This window comes from Trachypithecus francoisi, unplaced genomic scaffold, assembly GCF_009764315.1.
Source record: "Trachypithecus francoisi isolate TF-2019V2 unplaced genomic scaffold, Tfra_2.0 Contig00275_ERROPOS151986, whole genome shotgun sequence".
NCBI lineage: Eukaryota > Metazoa > Chordata > Mammalia > Primates > Cercopithecidae > Trachypithecus > Trachypithecus francoisi.
In genome coordinates, this window is record NW_022680537.1 from 60,943 (window position 1) to 81,033 (window position 20,091).

At 43.8% G+C, this 20,091-nt stretch overlaps 1 pseudogene; it reads left to right on the top strand.

Annotated features, from left to right (window-relative positions):
- Nucleotides 1-6,850: 6,850 nt before the first annotated feature.
- LOC117083015 lies at nucleotides 6,851-8,428 on the top strand (annotated as a pseudogene).
- The last annotated feature ends 11,663 nt before the right edge of the window (nucleotides 8,429-20,091 follow it).

Below are 20,091 nucleotides of genomic sequence, written 5' to 3' on the forward strand. Positions count from 1 at the left end.
TTGTATATATATTTGTGTATATATAAATTAGCTGGGCGTGGTGGCGTGCGCCACCTGCAACCGTAATCACAGCTACTCAGGAGCCTGAGGCAGGAGAATGCTTGAATGTGGGAGGCTGAGGTTGCAGTGAGCCCACATCGTGCACTCCAGCCTGGGCCTGGAGGAAAGAGTGAGACCCTGTCTCAAAAAATAAAAAAAAGGTGGGTCTTAGCCAGCATCTACTTGAATTGATGTGATGCAATCTACAAGTCCCTTGTCCAGCAAATGCCAAAGAAATCCATTAAATTAGTTACCCATTCAACAAAAATAAGTCCTGTGCTAAGCAGTAGGGATAAATTAATGACAAAACCAAATGTGACTCCCCGGACCTCATGATGCTCACAGTCTAGCAGGGGTGTGGGGAGAGAAACTGAGTCTTCACTCACAGATGAATAAATATGACAAGTGCTACAAGGCTGGTGTTAAAATGTGAAAGGGTAAAACTCCCCCTCATCTGGGAGGGGCTGCTCAGGGCAGACCTCCCTGAGGGGGTGTCTTAAACCCTGACACCTGAGGGCAGGTGGGAGTTAATTAGGGAAAGAAGGAAGGGTAGAGTTTTCAGGGAAAAGGAACAGTGGAAATGCAACAGCAGGAATCTGGGTGTGTTCCAGGGACAGTGAAAAGCCAAAGAGGGAGGGTGAACCCCAGTTAGAGAGGCTAAGGTGCCCGATTGTAGGGGCAATGGCTCTTCACCTGGGTGAACATTTGAACCACCAGGGGATCCGCCTGCCTCTGCCTCCCAAAGGGCTGGAATTACAGGCATGAGCCACCACCTTTCTCAATAAACTTTCTTAACAAACTTGCTTTTGCTTTGCACCGTGGACTCGCCCTGAATTCTTTCTTGCAGGAGATCCAAGAACGCTCTCTTATGGTAACAAGATCGGATGGTGGGTCCCTATCGTTACCCCTGAGGCACAGGGCTTGTAGACAAGAGGGAAAGGGCATATCTGCTTCAGAGGGGATGTGGAGGACAATTGAAAAGCAAAATAACATCAAGATTGCTTTGACCTGAGGGCAGGATTCCAGTAAGTACCTGCTTTTACACAGGGGTCAACAGATGAACTGGAAATCTCGGAGGCCGTCCCAGAACTGGGGGTAATCAGAAGCCAGTAAGATGGATTAGCATCCAAAATGGGGCTGCTGGTGGGGCATGGTGGCTCACGCCTGTAACCCCAACACTTTGGGAGGCTGAGGCAGGAGGATTGCCTCTTGGAGCCAGGAGTAAAAGACCAGCCTGGGCAACATAGGGAGACCCTGTCTCTACAAAAATTTAAAAACTAGCCAGGCGTGGTGGTGTGTGTCTGTAGTCTCAACTACTCAGGAGGCTGAGGCAGGAGACTCACTCGAGCCCAGGAGGTCAAGGTTACAGTGAGCAAAGATCATGCCACTGCACTCCAGCCTGGGTGACAGAGCAAAACACTGCCTCTTAAAGAAAAAAATTGAGTTGCTTTAGACTCCGCACTGTGTGATTCCATATGTTTGACATTCTCAAAAAGACTAAACTATGGCAATGGAAAGAGATAAGTGGTTGTCGGGGTTAGGGATGGGGTGAGGGTAGGACTGTAAAAAAGTTGTGGGAATGATGGAACTGTTCTTATCCTGATTACAAAGGAGGGCGGTGTTTGAAGGAATCTATACAAGTGCTAAAATTCATTGAACCGTACACCAAAGGGAAAAAATTATTTTTATTGCATGATCATTTAAAAAGTAACAAGAAAGAGGCTCCCCAGGTGATCTCAGTGGGCAGCCCAGGTGAGACACTGATATTGGGGGTGGCAGAGCATATAAGGAGTTTTTTTCTTTATTCTTGAGCACTGGAGAGTGCCGCTGGGATAGGAGCCTTCCTGGGAACCAGCCGTGAGGCACCAGGCCGGGCCAACAGCAGCCTTTCCTAAAGAATAATCAAGGTCCCTCACAAGCTAATCCCAAAAAGACTGTTTTGCCTCAGGCCTCTCTCCTCTCCCAATACATATCTCCCTCAACTCTAGCTGCTTGTGGTCTCCCAATGGTGAGTGTGTGGCGGCTTAGAACTCAGCTTCTCACCCTGTCTGCTGCTATCCTGTCGAAGCCATTCATGAGCCTGGCAGGCCTAGTACCATGGTGGTTAGGGACTGGGCACTCTGGAGACAACACAGTGGTCACCAGTAGGTGGTCTAATACATTGTACTCTAGATCAAAACTCTGGTTTACAGGAAATACAAGATAAAGGAATACATTAAATAACCTCATAAGTATATAATCAGGCAAATCTAATATAGGAGGCATTCTACAAGACAACTGGCCTGGGCTCTTTAAAGAAGCCAGTATTGAGGAAGGGGCTATGGCTCACACCTGTAATCCCAGCACTTTGGGAGGCCGAGGCAGGCGGATCACCTGAGGTCAGGAGTTCGAGACCAGCCTGGCCAACATGGTGAAACCCCGCCTCTACTAAAAATACAAAAACTAGCTGGACGTGGTGGCGGGCGCCTATAATCCTAGCTACTCAGGAAGCTGAAGCAGGAGAAACGCTTGAACCTGGGAGGCAGAGGTTGTAGTGAGCGGAGATCGCGCCATTGCACTCCAGCCTGGTGACAGAGGAAGACTCTGTCTCAGAAAAATAAAAATGAAACAAAAACCAAACGAACAATATTGGTTTTTTTTAAAAGATCAATAAGAGTGATAAAATTCCCTGTTAGAGTAAAAAAGAGAGAGAACAGGGATTACCACTATTTTTTTTATTTTATTTATTTTTTATTTTTTATTATACTTTAAGTTCTAGGGTACATGTGCATAACGTGCAGGTTTGTTACATATGTATACTTATGCCATGTTGGTGTGCTGCACCGATCAACTCGTCAGCACCCATCAATTCATCATTTATATCATGTATAACTCCCCAATGCAATCCCTCCCTCCTCCCTCCTCCCCATGATAGGCCCCAGTGTGTGATGTTCCCCTTTCCGAGTCCAAGTGATCTCATTGTTCAGTTCCCACCTATGAGTGAGAACATGCGGTGTTTGGTTTTCTCTTCTTGTGATAGTTTGCTAAGAATGATGGTTTCAGCTGCATCCATGTCCCTACAAAGGACGCAAACTCATCCTTTTTTGTGGCTGCATAGTATTCCATGGTGTATATGTGCCACATTTTCTTAATCCAGTCTGTCACAAATGGACAAACTAAAGAGCTTTTGCACAGCAAAAGAAACTACCATCAGAGTGAACAGGCAACCTACAGAATGGGAGAAAATTTTTGCAACCTACTCATCTGACAAAGGGCTAATATCCAGAATCTACAAAGAACTCAAACAAATATACAAGAAAAAAACAACCCCATCAAAAAGTGGGGAAAGGATATGAACAGACATTTCTCAAAAGAAGACATTCATACAGCCAACAGACACATGAAAAAATCCTCATCATCACTCGCCATCAGGGATTACCACTATTAAGAATGAGAGGTTATCACTACAAATTCTGGAATCATTAAAAGAATATAGAGGATATTATGAACAACTTAACATGAACAGATTTCACAAATGACATTTCCTTGAAAAACACAACATACGAATGTTAACATGGATGAAACAAAAAATTTAAAGAGCTATATATTTATTAAAGAAATCAAACTCATGATTTAAAAACCTTCCCACAAAGAAAATTCCAGGTCCAGATGGCTTCACTGGTAAATTATCAAAGACAAAAGGAAGAAATGACATAAAACCTTTCAAATTTACATCAGAGCTATATGTGCTGAGATGTCAATGATCCTTCGAAATAATTGTTAAAAAAAAAAAAAAAAGGCCGGGCGCAGTGGCTAATGCCTGTAATCCCAGCACGTTGGGAGGCCTTGGTGAGCAGATCACCTGAGGTCAGGAATTCAAGACCAGCCTGGTTAATATGGTGACACCCCGCCTCTACTAAAAATATAAAAATTAGCCGGGCTTTGTGGCACGTGCCTGTAATCCCAGCTACTTGGGAGGCTGAGGCAGGAGACTCTCTTGAACCTGGAAGGTGGAGGATGCAGTGAGCCGAGATCTGCAGCCTGGGCAACAGAACAAGACGGAACAAAAAAAAAAACCAAAAAGGCAGACTGAGTACAGAGGCTTATGCCTATAAGCTCAGTGTTTGGGAGGTCAAGGTAGGAGGATTGTTTGAGCCTAGGAGTTTGAGGCTGTAGTGAGCCATGATCATGCTGGAGCACTCCAGCCTGGGTGACAGAGGGAGACCTCCCATCTCAAAAAAAAGGAAAAGAAAAAACTTTTTTTTTTTTTAAATTTAGCTGGGCATAGTGGCATGTGCCTATAGTCCCAGCTACTCAGGAGGCAGAGGTGGGAGGATCACCTGAGCCTGGGAGGTTGAGGCTGCAGTGAGCCGAAACTGTGCCACTGCACTCCAGCCTGGGCAACAGAATGAGACCCTATCTCAAAAATGAATACATAAAAAATAAAATAAAAATTTCAAAAGCAGTGTGCAAAAACACAAGTAGTATTTTTTCATGTGTGTAATGAATAAAGATGATATATAGGTGCTGGAGATATACAGGTGCTATAGAAACTTTAGAAAGTTCATGCAACTTTCTATGCGTGAACAATCTCTGCAAGAATACACTGTCGCCTTAGAGTGAAGAAACTGCTGCACAGAAATTCAGGAGTGAGAGGAAGACTAACTTTTCACTCTGTTTCCTTTTGTATTGTTTTAGTTTTTAAAAATATGAACAATGCATGTGATTTTTTTTAAAAAAAAGCCCAAAGGGCTGGTGTGGTGGCTCACATCTGTAATCCCAGCACTTGGGAGGCAAAAATGAGAGGATTCCTTGAAGCCAGGAGTTTGAGACTAGCCTGGGCAATACAGCAAGTCCTTGTCTCTACAGAAAAAAAAAAAAAAGTTGAAAAGACTTTTTAAGCTCAGGCTTTGCTGGATTCTAACCTGGCTGTTGTCACTCGGCTCTGTGGATCATGTACTAAAGAAAAGATAGCAGGAAAAGATAGTAAAAATCTTACAGGCAGCATGGTGGCTCACGCCTGTAATCCCAGCGCTTTGGGAGGCCGAGGCAGGTGGATCACTTGAGGTCAGGAGTTCGAGACTGGCCTGGCCAACATGGTGAAACCCTGTCTCTACTAAAAATACAAAAATTAGCTGGGCGTAGTGGTGTGCGCCTGTAATCCCAGGCACTCAAGAGGTTGAGGCAGGAGAATCACTTGAATCCAGGAGGTGGAAGTTGCAGTGAGCCTAGATCGTGCCATTGTACTCCAGCCTGGACAACAGAGCAAGACTCCGTCTCAAAAAAAAAAAAAGAAAAAGAAAAAGGAAAAAAAAAAAATTTACAGTCTGGCATCTCAGGGAAAGAGGTCTTAAATCTGCACTTGGCCACCAACTGGCTGTGTGACTTTAGGCAGGTGTCTCCATCTCTCTGAGCCTCCACTTTCTGTTGTTGTTGTTTGTTTGTTTGAGACAGAGTTTTGCTTTTGTTGCCCAGGCTGGAGTACAGTGGCGTGATCTCGGCTAACTGCAATCTCCACCTCCCGGGTTCAAGTGATTCTCCTGCCTCAGTCTCCTGAGTAGCTGGGATTATAGGCGCATGCCACCACACCCAGCTAAGTTTTGTATTTTTAGTAGAGACGTGGTTTCAGCAGGTTGGCTGGGCTGGTCTTGAACTCCTGACCTTAGGTGATCCACATGCCTCAGCCTCCCAAGGTGCTGGGATTACAGGTGTGAGCCACCTTGCCCGGCTGAGCCTCCACTTTTAACATCTGTGAATTGAGCGAGGATTAACCTCGCTCAGCTCCTGGGAGGTAACCTCTAAGCCTTTGTACTATCCTGCTTGATAAAAGTATTTTTGTTTGGGAGGTTGAGGTAGGAGAATTGCTGGAACCTGGGAGGCGGAGGTTGCAGTGAGCCAAAAATCGTGCTACTGCACTCCAGCCTGGGTTACAGAGTGAGACTCTGTCTCAAAAAAGTTTTTAAAAGAGCATCTCTGTTTATCTGGGGACCTTGGGCCATGCAGTATCAGCTTGACCTCTGGAGGAGCTAGAGACAAGGTCGGTCATGCAGGCAGTCAGCCATGCCCATGTGACCCCAATAAAAACCCTGGTCATCAAGGCTCTGGTCAGCTTCCCTGACTGCAATTCTCAATGCATGCTGGGAAAATTGAGCACTGATCTCTTGACTCCACTGGGAGAGCATGACTAGAAGCTTGCTCCTGGTGTCTCCTTGCGCCTCTTCCCTTTGCTAAGTTTAATCTGTATCCTTTCACTGTAACAAACCATAACGGTGAGTCTCATGGCTTTTCTGAGTTTTGTGAGTCTTTCTAGAGAATGATTGAACCTGATGTGGCCTTGGGGATCCCCAAACCAGGGGATCCCCAAACCATGGTACATGCTTCATCATGAAGACAAGCATCAGTGAGATTGTATACACACAGCACTTAATGACCATAGCCAGTGCTTACTGAACACAGATTGTGTACCAGGTTGTATGTGTCCATTAATTGGATCCACACAACAGCTCTGGGAAACTGATATTATGATTAATTTTTTTTAACTTTTTTGGTGAAATGTACATTCAGGAATGTATAAACATAGGTTATAGCTTTTAAAAAAAGACTTACAATGTGAGAACCAGGTGCTGTGGCTCATGCCTGAAATCCCAGTACTTTGGGAGGCCGAGGTGGGAGGACTACTTGAGTCCAGGGGTTCAAGACCAGCCTGGGTAACACAGTGAGACTCTGTCTCTACCAAAAAAACAATTAAAAATTACCCTCAGTGTGATCACACGCACCTGTAATCCCACTACTTGGGAGGTGGAGGAAGCAATTGCCACAAAAGCGGTTAAGTAGCTCGTCCTGGATCACAAAGCCCAATGTCCTGAACCCAGGGATCCTTGCCCCGGAGCCCCTGTTTTCCCCAGCACGTGGTGATTACCTAGTAAGTGCAGGCTGTTGTGCTGAGGATTGTTGGGGGCTGTTATTGGGGGTTCGCCTCCCGTTACCGTTACTCTGAACTCTGTCCCCATTTGTTAATAATTAATTGCCCTCAAGGAGCCTGTGATCCTGAGGCTTTGCCCAGTTAATCAGTCACTGCCCCCAGTCTGGGCAAGGGGCAGTTGGTGAACCTGCTGCCTCCAGGGCACCTTCCCTGGTGTGGAGGCAGCCAGGGACCCAGGATGCTCCGGACCTGTTACCTGCTCTGTTCCCAAGCAGGTCCCCTGGCAAGGGGCTGGCAGCCTCTGAGCTTTGATGGTGGTGCCTTCCAACTCAAGGGCACAGGAGAGCTGACACGGGCCTTGCTGGTTCTCTGGCTGTGTGCCTGGCCCCCACTCGTCACTCACAGGCTGATGGTGAGCAGTGATCCGGAGGACCAGCCTGGAGGCTCCCCATAGCCTGGCACTGAGCCCTCGCTCTCTGTCACCCAGCTCCAGGCCTGGTCTCAGCGACTCCTCCTGGGCTCCCGGCTCTCAGGCACATTTCTCTGAGCATCCGTCTATGGGCAGTTTGTGGCTGGTGAGATGGCAGAGGAGGTGAGGGGCTGCGTGCAGCAGCTGCGGACCCTCAGCCTCTGGCCACTGCTGGCAGTGCCCACTGAGGAGGACCCGGACTCTGCTGCCAAGAGCAGGTGAGTAGGGAGCCAGGGCCCAGGGAGGCTGGGAGGAAGCAGGAAGGGGCTTCACAGCTTGGGACCTGACGCCTGCTGGCTGGGCAGTGAGGCCTGGTATGAGGGGAACCTCGGCGCTATGCTGTGGTGTGTGGACCTGTCGCGGGACCTCCTGGAGCCCCCGAGCCTGGCTGAGGCCAGCCTCATGCAGCTGAAGGTGACGGCGCTGACCAGCGCTCGGCTCTGTGTAAGGAGTGCAAAGATGGGGGTGCCAGGAGGGCACGGCTGCCCACCGGGCTCCTCTCACCACCCCACCTACCACCCCATTTCAGAAGGAGCTAGCCTCATGGGTCAGAAGGCCAGGAGCCTCCTTGGAGCTGAGCCCCGAGAGGCTGGCTGAAGCCATGGACTCTGGGCAGATAAGGATCTCAAGCGGGACTGTCGGGGACAGAGTGCCTTGGACTCAGATGCGGCCACAAGGCACGCCAGATGTTCAAAATGTTCACGGCCACCTCCAGCCTTGGAACAGCCAGCAGAAATGCAGCTGTAGCTCCCAGGCATGGTAGAAATGGATGGAATCAGGGTCATCTGGGTTCTCAGGGAGGAGCCTGGAGGCTGGAGGCTCTCAGACGAGGGACTGGGATAGAAGCTGTTTATCAGCTAGAAAGAGGTACTTCAATGTGTCCTCAGTCAACACAGCCACACGGGTGTGAGCTGGCTGGGTGTAAGTTCTGATTAGGCCAATGGGATCTTAGTTTGTTCATTCAATCATTATTTCCTTTTTATCTCTATATTCTATTTCAACCCTACTCCATCTTTTTTTCTTTCTTTCTCTCTCACTCCTTCTTTTTTCTTTGTCTCTCCTTCCTTCCTTCCTTTCTCTCTCTCTCTTTCCTTCCTTCCTTCTTTTCTTTTTCCTTCTCTCTCCCCTCTCTCCCTCCCTCCCTCCCTCCCTCCTTCCTTCCTTCCTTCCTTTCTTCCTTCCTTCCTTCTCTCTCTCCTCCCTCCTCTCTCTCTCTCTCTCTCTCTTTCTCTGTCTTACTGTGTTGCACAGGCTGGTCTCTAACTCATGGCCTCAAGCAGTCCCCCAGCCTCAGCCTCCCGAAGTTCTGGGATTATAGGTGTGAACCATCACACCCAGCCTCCTGTCTTGTATAATGCATGTCTTTTTGTTTCTATGATTTTGTTTTGCCAGGTGTATACCATTCGTGGGTGACATATTTTCCCCAATATTCTATTATAAAAATTTTCAAATATACAGAAAAGTAAAAAGAATTGTACATGAACATCCATGTACCTGCCACCTTTAACTATACTCACTTTAAATCATATCTATCCCACTATTCCTCTCTCCATCCATCAGTCCATCTTATCTTTTGGTGCATTTCAAAATAGATTGCAGATATCAGTACGTTTTCCCCCTGAATGCTTCAGGATGTGAATAATGGGCTCACTAATTAGAGCCCAATAATTATTCCCAGTACTTTTTTCTTTCAAGGTAAAACAATGAACTACACACATTGTAAATGTGCCCCTTGATGAACCTTGACCAAAACACACACTTGAGCAATCCAAATCCCTATCAAGATTTAAAACATGGCCAGGAGCGGTGGCTCATGCCTGTACTCTCAATACTTTGGGAGGCTGAGGCAGATGGATTACTGGAGGTCAGGAGTTCAAGAACAGCCTGGCCAACATCGTGAAACCCTGTCTCTACTAGACATACAAAATTAGCCGGGCATGGTGGCGTGCACCTGCAATCCCAGCTACTGGGGAGGCTGAGGCAAAAGAATCACTTGAACCTGGGAGGCGGAGGTTGCAGGTTGCAATGAGCCAAGATCATGCCATTGCCCTCTAGCCTGGGCAAAAAGAGCAAAACTCTGTCTCAAAAAAAAAAAAAAAAAAAAAAAAGAAAAAGAAAAAGAAAAAGAAAAAGAAAAAGAAAAGAAAAAGAAAAAGATTTAGAACATTTCCATCACTGCGAAGTTCTCTCCTGCCCATCTCCAATCAATCGAGAGAATGTTTTAAATTTACACAAAAGCATTGTATCAGCTATCTCACCCTACTTCTTATTTTTTCCACTGATATTAAGATCCACACAAAGTTTTGTTTTGGTTTTGTTTTTGTTTTTATACAGGGTCTCTCTCTGTCACCCAGGCTGGAGTGCAGTGGCATGATCACAGCTCACTGTAGCCTCGAACTCCTGAGCTCTAGCAATCCTCCCACCTAAGCCTCCCAAGTAGTTGGGATTACAGGAATGAGCCACCACGTCCAGCTAATTTTTAAAATGTTTTGTAGAGAAAGGGTCTCACTGTATTGCACAGGCTGGTGTCTCAAGAATTCTTGTGCCACTGGCTGCTGCATGGTTTACCTCTCCTGGAGTGAACCCCTGGGTGGCCTCTGTGTCTCCACCCTCCCAAACAATGCTACAGTGCACATGCTGATGTTTCTTTTTCTACTTTTTTATTTGTAATTTTTATTTATCTATTTATTATTATTATTTTAAGACAGAGTCTTGCTCTGTCGCCCAGGCTGGAGTGCAGTGGCATGATCTCAGCTCACTGTGACCTCCGCCTCCCAGGTTCTCCTGTTTCAGCCTCCCGAATTGCTGGGATTACAAGCACCCGCCAACACGCCCGGCTAATTTTTGTATTTTTAGTACAGATGAGGCTTCACCATGTTGGCCAGGCTGCTCTCGAACTCCTGGCCTCAGGTGAAACGCCCGCCTCAGCCTCCCAAAGTGCTGGGATTATAGACGTAAGCCACTGCACTCAGCTCTTTTTTTTTTTTTTTTTTTGAGATGGAGTCTCGCTCTGTCACCCAGGCTGGAGTGCAGTGGCCGGATCTCAGCTCACTGCAAGCTCTGCCTTCTGGGTTCATGCCATTGTCCTGCCTCAGCCTCCCAAGTAGCTGGGACTACAGGCACCCGCCACCTCGCCCGGCTAGTTGTTTGTATTTTTTAGTAGAGACGGGGTTTCACCGTGTTAGCCATAATGGTTTCGATCTCCTGACCTCGTGATCCGCCAGTCTCGCCCTCCCAAAGTGCTGGGATTACAGGCTTGAGCCACCGTGCCCGGCCTCATGTATTTCTATATACTATCACTACACAATTAGAAACTGAAATTTAAAATAAAACATTTACAACAGCACAGAATATAAAAATATGTTAATATTTTGTGTAAATACAAGATGTGCAGAATCCTTATAGGAAAACTATAAAACCCAACTGAAAGAAATCAAAGATATAAATAAAGGAAGAGACATGCTGTGTTGCTAGATAGGAAGATTTAGTATACTAAAAATGTCATTTAAAAAATTAACCTCCAGTTTTAATGCAATTGCACTCAGAGTTCCAACAGAAATTTTTGTAGACACAGATATGCTGATTCTATAATTTACACAGAAAGGCAAAAGAAGGAAGGAGAGTAGCCAAAACAATGTGGAAAATAAAAACTTGAATTGGAGAACTCACACTATGTTATTTCAAGAATTACTATAAATCTACAGTAACTATAAATCTATAGTAACATGTTTGTGTCTACAGTACAGACGCATATATCAGTGGAAAATAATAAATGGTACAGACCAGACCCATATAAACATGCCCAATAGATTTTTGAGGAATGTGCAAAGGCAATTCAATGGATCAAGGATAATGTTTTCAACAAATGATGCTGAAATCATCAATATGAACTGCTGCCAAAACCTTAAACCTTAAATGAAGATGAATTAAAAGTGGTTTATAATCTAAATATAAAACAAAACATTTAGAAGAAAACATAGGAGAAACCTTCATGACCTGATGTTAGGCAAAGAGTTCTTAGATATGATACTCAAAGCACAGTCTATAGAAGAGAAATAATTAACAGATTGGATTTTATCAAAGGTAAACGTTTTTTCTCTAAGATGTCATTAAAAGAATGAAAAGATTACTGGCCAGGCACAGTGGCTCACACCTGTAATCCAGCACTTTGGGAGGCCGAGGCAGGTGGATCACGAGGTCAGGAGATCAAGACCATCCTGGCTAACACAGTGAAACCCTGTCTGTACTAAAAATACAAAAAAAAAAAAAAAAATTAGCCAGGCGTGGTGGCAGGTCCCTGGAGTCCCAGCTACTCAGGAGACTGAGGCAGAAGAATGACGTGAACCCAGGAGGTGGAGCTTGCAGTGAGCCGAGATCACGCCAGTGCACTCCTGCCTGGGGGACAGAGTGAGACTCTGTCAAAAAAAAAAAAAAAAAAGAAAAAGAAAAAGAAAAAGAAAATATTTCCAACCACACATCCAACAAAGAGCTCATATTCAGAATATATTAAAAGAGAAATACTCTAACATCTCAATACTAAGTGTATTACTCTGTTCTCACACTGCTATAAAGATACTACCCGAGACTGGGTAATTTATGAAGGGTAATTTATAACTCGCAGTTCCACATGACTAGGGAGGCCTCAGGAAACTTATAATCATGGCAGAAGGTGAAGCAGGCACATCTTACATGGCAGTAGGTGAGAGAGGGCAAGCGTGGGAGAACACAGGAAAAACAACCATTTATAAAACCAGCAGATCTCATGAGAATTCACTCAGGATCATGAGAACACCATGGGGAAACCACCCCCATGACCTAATCGCCTCCCACAGGGTCTCTTCCTTGACACATGGGTATTACGGGGATTACAATTCAAGATGAGATCTGGGTGGGAACACAGCTAAACCATATCAAGAAAACAACACAGTTTAGAAAATGGATGAAAGAATTAAGCAGACACTTCATCCAAGAGGAGATAAGGATGATAAATAAGCACATGAAAAAATGCTCAGCATCATTTACCATTAGGATAATGTAGATTAAAATCATGATCAGCTATCACTACATGCCTATTAAAATGTCTAAATTTTTTTAAAAGCTGACAACATCAGGTGCTACTGAGGGTGCAGAACAACGTGAACTTTCATACATTGCTGATGGGAATACAAAATGGTCCAATCACTCTGAAGAAAAATAGCAGTTTCTTATAAAGCTACACATGCACTTACTACATGACCCAGCAATTCCACTCATGGGGACTTACCCGATAGAAATGAAACTTATATTTCTACACGCTCCTGTACATGAATGTTTATTGTGGCCCTACTCATAATTGCAAACTTGGAAAGAACTCAAATGTCCTTCAGAGAAAAGGGCTACTGATAAATGGAACAACCTAGTTAAGTATTGCATTATGCTGAGTAAATGAAGGCAGTCTTAAAAGATTACATACTGTTTGGTTTTGATTCCGCTGATATAACATCTTAGAATAGGCAAAAGTACTGTGATAGGAAACAGATCAGTGGTTGCCAGGTGTTAGGGGTTGGGGCAGGATGTAGCTACAAAAGGAAAGTGTGAGATTTGGGGGAGTGATAAAACTGTTCTCTATGCTATTGTGGTAGTGATTACACCCATCTACAGATATATTAAAACTCCTAAAACTCTATATCCATTCAAAAAGCCAATTTTACTGTAAAACAATTTTAAAAATTTGTTTAGGTTATATTTATAGATCTATAAAATTCACACTTATAGACTTACAGATCACATCTATATAGCTATATAAATGTCCAAAAACCAAAATTTGGAGCAGTTATTTTATTTCATCAACTATCCATAACATAAAAGACTGATTAACTCACATTTTTCTGATCAATAATAAGCTATTTTTACCTTTTTTGCTGAAATATTCAGTGGTATTTTTTAGTGTTAGATATTTAAATAAACATAAAATTGATTTATTGAAAATGTATTTACTGAAGCAGCAGAAACATAAAATTAAAGTGCCAGTGTCTTCATGTGATAGAAGTCTAACTCTGAGATTTATTCTTCTGTAGAAGAGAGACACAATAATGTCCCCCACACAAAAGCTTGACAGATCAAACTTTTCAAGGAAAAGAAGTTACGTGATGAACAGTTTCGCAATCATAGTTGCGTACAGCAGTACATTACCATGTTTATCAAGTCGCTGTGTTTGGGTAAAGAACATCCCAAGCAGAGGAAGACTGTAGGCAAGATTCCTCAGAAACCAAAAAGGCCATGGGCTGGATCCCCCAGATGGAGGGGCAAGATGATGCCAGAGGGTGTGGGAGGACTGGGCAGAGGTCCAATCACACAAGAGCCAGCTGACTCAGCTAATGGTCTATATTTCATCCTAAGAAGAGTAGGAAATTTTTTGACAATATTTTCAGTAACTTAATTAGATTTTTGTGTGGTTTATTTGGTAAAATATACAGAAGCATAAAATTTACCATTTTTAAGCATTCGGTTCAGTGACATTCAGTACATTCACATTTTTCTGCAACCATCACTACTATCCATCTCTCAAGCTTTTTATCTTCTTCTCATACTGAAAGTCCTTACAAATTAAACAATTGCTCTCAATTCTCTCTCCCCTCAACCCCCAGCAACCATCATTCTACTTTCTGTCTCTAAGAATTTGACTAGCAAGTACCTCATAGAAGTAGAATCCTATTTTTCCTTGGTGATTGGCTTATTTAACTTAGCATAATGTCTTCAACATTCATCCATGTTGTCAGAATTTCCATTTTATGACTGAATAATATTCATATCTCTGTGTGTGTGTATCACATTTTGTTTGTCTATCATCCATCAATGAACACTTGGGTTGCTTCTACTTTTTGTCAATTATAAATCATGCTGCTATGAGCATGGGTGTACAAACACCTGTTTGAGTCCTTTCTTTCACTTATTTGGGGTATCTACCCAGAAGTGGAATTGCTGAATCATAGGGAAATTCTACATTTAATTTTTTGAGGAACCTCCATAGCATTTTCCATGGTGACCAGATTTGTTTTTAGAAGATTATCCCAGCTATAGTTTGGCAAACAGACAGATGGGTCAGGAATGTTTACAAGGAGACACTCAAAAGGCGATTGCAGGAGCCTAGGTAAGAGATGATGGTGGTGGCTTGAAAAGCCAATAAACAGAGAGAGAAATAGACAAACTTGGGAAATATTCATGAGGTAAAAGTAACAGAACATGGACACGATATGAATTGTCCACGGATATGAATTGCCTGGGGAGAGGGATTATGTAAGGCATCATGAGCCATGTGACTTTATTCTTGGGTCAAACAGTAATGTCCAGTGACCATGTGAGCAGGGCAAACATAACACTAGGGGACGTCACTGGATGCTGCGTGACCATCCAGGCTACGGTTGGCTGCCTGGGGTATGCCATATACTGAGTCCTTAAGGAGATTGCAATCTAGTTAAATTTCAACATTTTCTTTACCAAACGCTATGAGTAAAAGGAAGAGTAGAAAGAAACCGACTTATTTTTGAAAACCTACAAGTAGGTACCACTTAGCCTTTCCCTTGTCAAGGTGCAGTGGGGCCCTGTGCACAGCTGCCCCCTGCCTCAGGGACCTCTGACCACATATCACAGAACATTTCTCAGAAAGAGGCACATTCACAAAGAAAGATAATTCCCAGAAGGGTTAGCAGGTTACCCAAGCTGTTGATGAAATAGGCCAGGTTGCCACAGTTGCCCAGCTGTGTGTGTTTGTTCCTCATTTGAATATGTACAAGCGTTGCCATCGTGCTATAGGAGGGATGGAGTAGGCGGAACTCTCAGCCACAGGGCAGGTCTCCCCCTCACCTTCCCACGTGCAGACTCTTGATCAGAGAGAGAGACCCAAGAAAGCAGCCATACACATATCCACACAAGGTCAGGCAGTGTGCAGCAAAGTTTATATGTCTATTTGTTTAATCTTCACAATGACTTCATGACATTATTCTGATAGCCTCATTTCCATCATTATAAAGATGAGAGAGGTGGAAGTTCAGAGACAGCAAGTTATTGCTCAAAATAACATACCTCGGTGGGGCAGCACCAGGTCCCCTGACCCCCAGGCCGTCCCTCTCACTCTGGCACTCTGCCAAATGACTGGTAATGAGAATAAATGCTCTGAAGGAAGATATGAAAAAAATTGCTTCCATTGAGGGTGTTCTGGGACACAGAGGAAGTGGGATCTTAAAAAGAAGGCTTTTCATTGGTGGAGTAGAAGAACAATAGCAGAGTGAGTGGTATTTGAGGGGAGTGGGGGAAGAGGATGCCTGGGCATTTCAGATCAGGGGCAGGAACTCAGATGGAGCTCTGTTGGCAGTGAGGAGCTTTTGAAGGACTTTGAGCAGGAGAGTGAAGTGAGGCAAATACTACTTAGAACCCCCTAAAAATATAACAAGGAATGATAGTCTCTGTTTCAGCTGAGGTCTGATAACAGATGTCATAATCCAAAGTGTGGGGTGAGAGCATCTTTTATGACTTACAAAGAAATTCACCAAAAATTGGGCTGTGACTCTTCATGCCTCACCCCTGCTGAGATGCTAACAGGTCAGACATAGAGAAGATTATTTTTAGGAGAAAGCTGTCAGCCTTTATAATGGGGTTGAGAGGTGAGGTTGTCAGGGCAAAAATGTATGTGTCTTGCCTGTGGCTAGACATGGGCCACATGGAGAGACATCTGCCTGGGTCTTCTTCCTCCCACCCATGAGAGCTGCCCCCAGTGGAGGGGGAGCTACCAGAAGTCTTGGGTGCCCAGGAGCTGAGGAGGGAACCATGCTGTGAGGCCAGTTTTAACCACCTGCCAAGTCTGAAAGTGCTAATTGAGTAAGCATTTCTGTCCCTAATTCCCCATCCCTCCCACTGAATCATGGGCAGCCTGGGGAGCAGGAGAGAAAGTGTAGTAACTCAGCCCCGTCCTAATGCAAGTAGACACCATGTAGTGGGAGAGGCAGGGAATTAGCTTTGTATCAGGGTCAAAGTTTTAGTGATTGTGGTGGTGAATTTTATCTGTCAACTTGGCTAGGTACCTTGGCCAGACACCAGTCTAAATGTGACTATGAAGATATATTTTGGATGAGACTAACATTTTAATCAGTAAACTTTAAGTAAACCAGATTACCCTGCATAATATGGGACGGCCTCATCCACTCCATTGAAGGCCTTAGGAGAAAAAGACTGAGGTCTCCCAAAAACAGGGACTTCTGCCTCCAGACTGCCTGAGAGCTCTGGGTCTCAGGCCTGCTGGCCTACCCTGTGGATTTCAGGCTTGCCAGCCTCCAAAACTGTGCAAGTCGATTCCTTAAAATATTAGGTTGGTGCAAAAGTAAAATTGCGGTTTTTGCCATTGAAAGTAATGGCAAGAAACACAATTATTTTTGCACCAACCTAATAAATCTCTCTCTCTCTACGTGTGTGTATGTCTTCCTATTGGTTCTGTTTCTCCAGAGCACCTTGATTATTACAATTATTATAGTGGCCTGTGTATTAACCACAGAACTAACACTTTTGTGATCAGAAGATTTTTTTTTTTTTTTAATCATCTAAGAATACAAGGACAGGCTGTGGGGTCTGCTTAAAATTTAAACCAAGGGCTGTGGAAGAATTAGCATCATAGAGTAGATTTGAATGGATGGGGGAAATGGATTTTTTTTTTAATCCTAATAGTTTATTGCATCAGAATAAAGGAAAATCCAATCAAATGAACTATTTAAAGGAGGATGGGGCAGAGATCCAGTTCAGGGGCCTGCTACAGTAGCCTACACGTGGCTCAGTAGAGATTTCTGCTTCAGCAGTGACAGCAAGAATGTAAAGGTGTGTAAAATGGAAGAAACCCTGGGGAGAATATCTGAGAGGGTATGACGGATTAGATATGAGCCATACAGTCAAAGAAGTTGAAGAGAGAGAGGGGAGTGATGATATCAAAGAGGTAAACTGGGAAGCCAGAAGCTCTAATGGAGCAGGGAACTGAGAGGATGACCAGGAGACAACATCCAACTAGCATGAGCAAGCAAAGGTCTGGAAAAGAAAAACAGGCCTCAGTATCATCAAGAAGGTGTTACAACGGGAAAGGCACAAATTGTTGAGGACTCAGAGGGGAAGGACTAGAGGTAGATACAGAGTGTATGGGGCCTGGGACTTTTAAAATGTGGGAAGGCATCTTTAAGAAAAGAATGCGGGCACAGTGGCTCAAGCCTGTAATCCCAGCACTTTGGGAGGCTGAGGCAGGTGGATCACCTGAGGTCAGGAGTTTGAGACCAGCCTGACCAACTTGGTGATATCCTGCCTCCACTAAAAACACAAAAATTTGCCAGGCATTGTGGCACATGCCTGTAATCCCAGCTACTCAGGAGGCTGAGGCAGGAGAATCGCTTGAACCTAGGAGGTGGAGGTTGCAGCGAGCCGAGATCATGCCACTGCACTCCAGCCTGGGTGAAAGAGTGAGACTCTGTCTCAAAAAGTAATAAATAATAAAAAAATTAAAATAGAAAAGAACGCATGCAAATACAACATGAAGTATAAATGTGAGTAATTACTTAAAATCAAAACAAGTTACACATTTTCACACAGTTGATAACTACAATCTATACCACAAGATTTTTAAAGATTGCATGATATTTTTAGGATAAATTTTCTGACATAGCTTATAATAGTTTTTTTCCCATATTTTTGGCTACACACTCCTGGAACCTCTTCACAGGACAAGAATTTTGACATAGTATCATTTTCTATTGATAGAATAGAAAGATAATTCAATTTTTTGGCATGGTTGATCAAAATTTGTTTAACTATTGGTAATTTACAAACATTTCCTTCAACATCATGATTGTACTTAGTAATGTCTAGCTCAGACAAAATCTGTAACTTCACCCACAGAGACACTCATAGGTGGTTGTGTGTATATTTCCACAAATACAGGAATTCTGAGAAATAATCTTTCTCTCAGTTTCCATCAAAATTTTTAAAATGTAATTGTATACATTTTACTTTAAGTACTTTAAGTATCCCTAATAGGCAAGACTATCTAGTCAAATTGTATACATCTCATGACTGGGAGGGTTTTCCAGGGACACGCAATTTAGCCTCATAAATCACAAGCCATGCTTCTTCTCTGGTAGTCACATACTTACAGAACCAGGTGCCCCGGGACACATTCACATCACCATAGGACTTTTGGCCCTACACCTTTGTGTCATGAGGTCAGTTGACTCAGCAGAGAGAAGGGAAAATGTAGCCTTCCACTCTGTGGTGCTAATTCCTCCACACCAGGTCAGTTGACAACAACTTCATTCACAGAAACGGCTGTAAAACATATAAATGGATCTGACTAAATTCATATGACCGTATTCTCAGCTCAACCTTCTTTAGCTGGATTCCAAAGGTGTTTTTGCTCACTTCACCACTTTCTGACAAGAAGAGAAGTGGAAGGGAGGAGATAAGTATCTTGCAAATATTGCAATGTCAGGTGACCATGTGAACACATCACCAGGCCTCCTCCCACAGCCTGGGAAGGAGGGTATGCAAGGAGGAGCCCTGAGGCTCCAGCTCCATTCATTTCATGGTAAATCTGTGACTCATTAGGACAGAACCTAGAGGTACAACCACACTTCAGAAATGAGAGACAGAAAGAGTACCATAATTAAATTCTAATTTAGAATTATCGTTTCTTTCAGGTAGGTTTAGAAAGTAGATTTTCCTTTCCTTTTAATTTATGCATCAACCATCCATTGACCCTTTGCTAGGCACTGAGGTTATACAAATAAACAAGAATAGGTTCCCTTTTATATGAGATACATAAACAAATACACTAGGGTGTGTTCAATGATGGAAGCCCCAAGGAGAGAACTGTGCTCATGGCCAGAGATGCCAGGGAGATCCAAGGAAGGCTTTCTAAGGCTGGTACTCCATTTGAATACTGAAGGGATCACACGAGTTTGCCAGATGGACAAGGAAGGTAAGTGCTTTCCAGGCAGAAAGCTAGGTGCAAATGAACTCAGGTGAGATGCAGCAGAGCAAGTTCAGGGAAGGGCAATTAGTGTGCAAAGCCCAGAATTTATGGTGCATGATGCGGCTTGCCTAGAGAGGAGCCCAGTGCAAAAAGAAAGGCATGATGAGGTAGGCAGTATGAGGACAGCTGGAACAGGGACCCCGCAGACAAGAGGTCCAGGGAAGACAGAGCTGCCTGAGCTAAATCAGTGATAGCAATCATGTGCAACAGCAATCAGGATTTGGTGATAACTGACTACATATTGAACTTGAGGAAGAGATAAGAGTTCAAATATAAAGATTTCTTTCAATCAGAACAGTAATAAAATCATTTTATTAGAGAAATTTTCAAGGACGAAGGAAGGGTAAGAGACTAGTATGATAAACTCCCATGTACCCATTACCCAGCTTCCATAAGGATCAACATCTTGTCAATCTTGTATACATATCATTCAAAATTAATTTATAAAACTCCAGTCATTATAAAAGTACAGCAACGTTACACTATACTAAATTTGGCCTGAAGATACCTCCATAATCGAGTTCTTATGTAACAAACTGCAACCTAACTGAACTACCTGAAAGCCTAACTAGGAATATACTCTTATAACAAATAACTGAGTCTCAGCCAAGCACATCAGGTGAGCTTCAGTCAATCACAGGTGGCTGA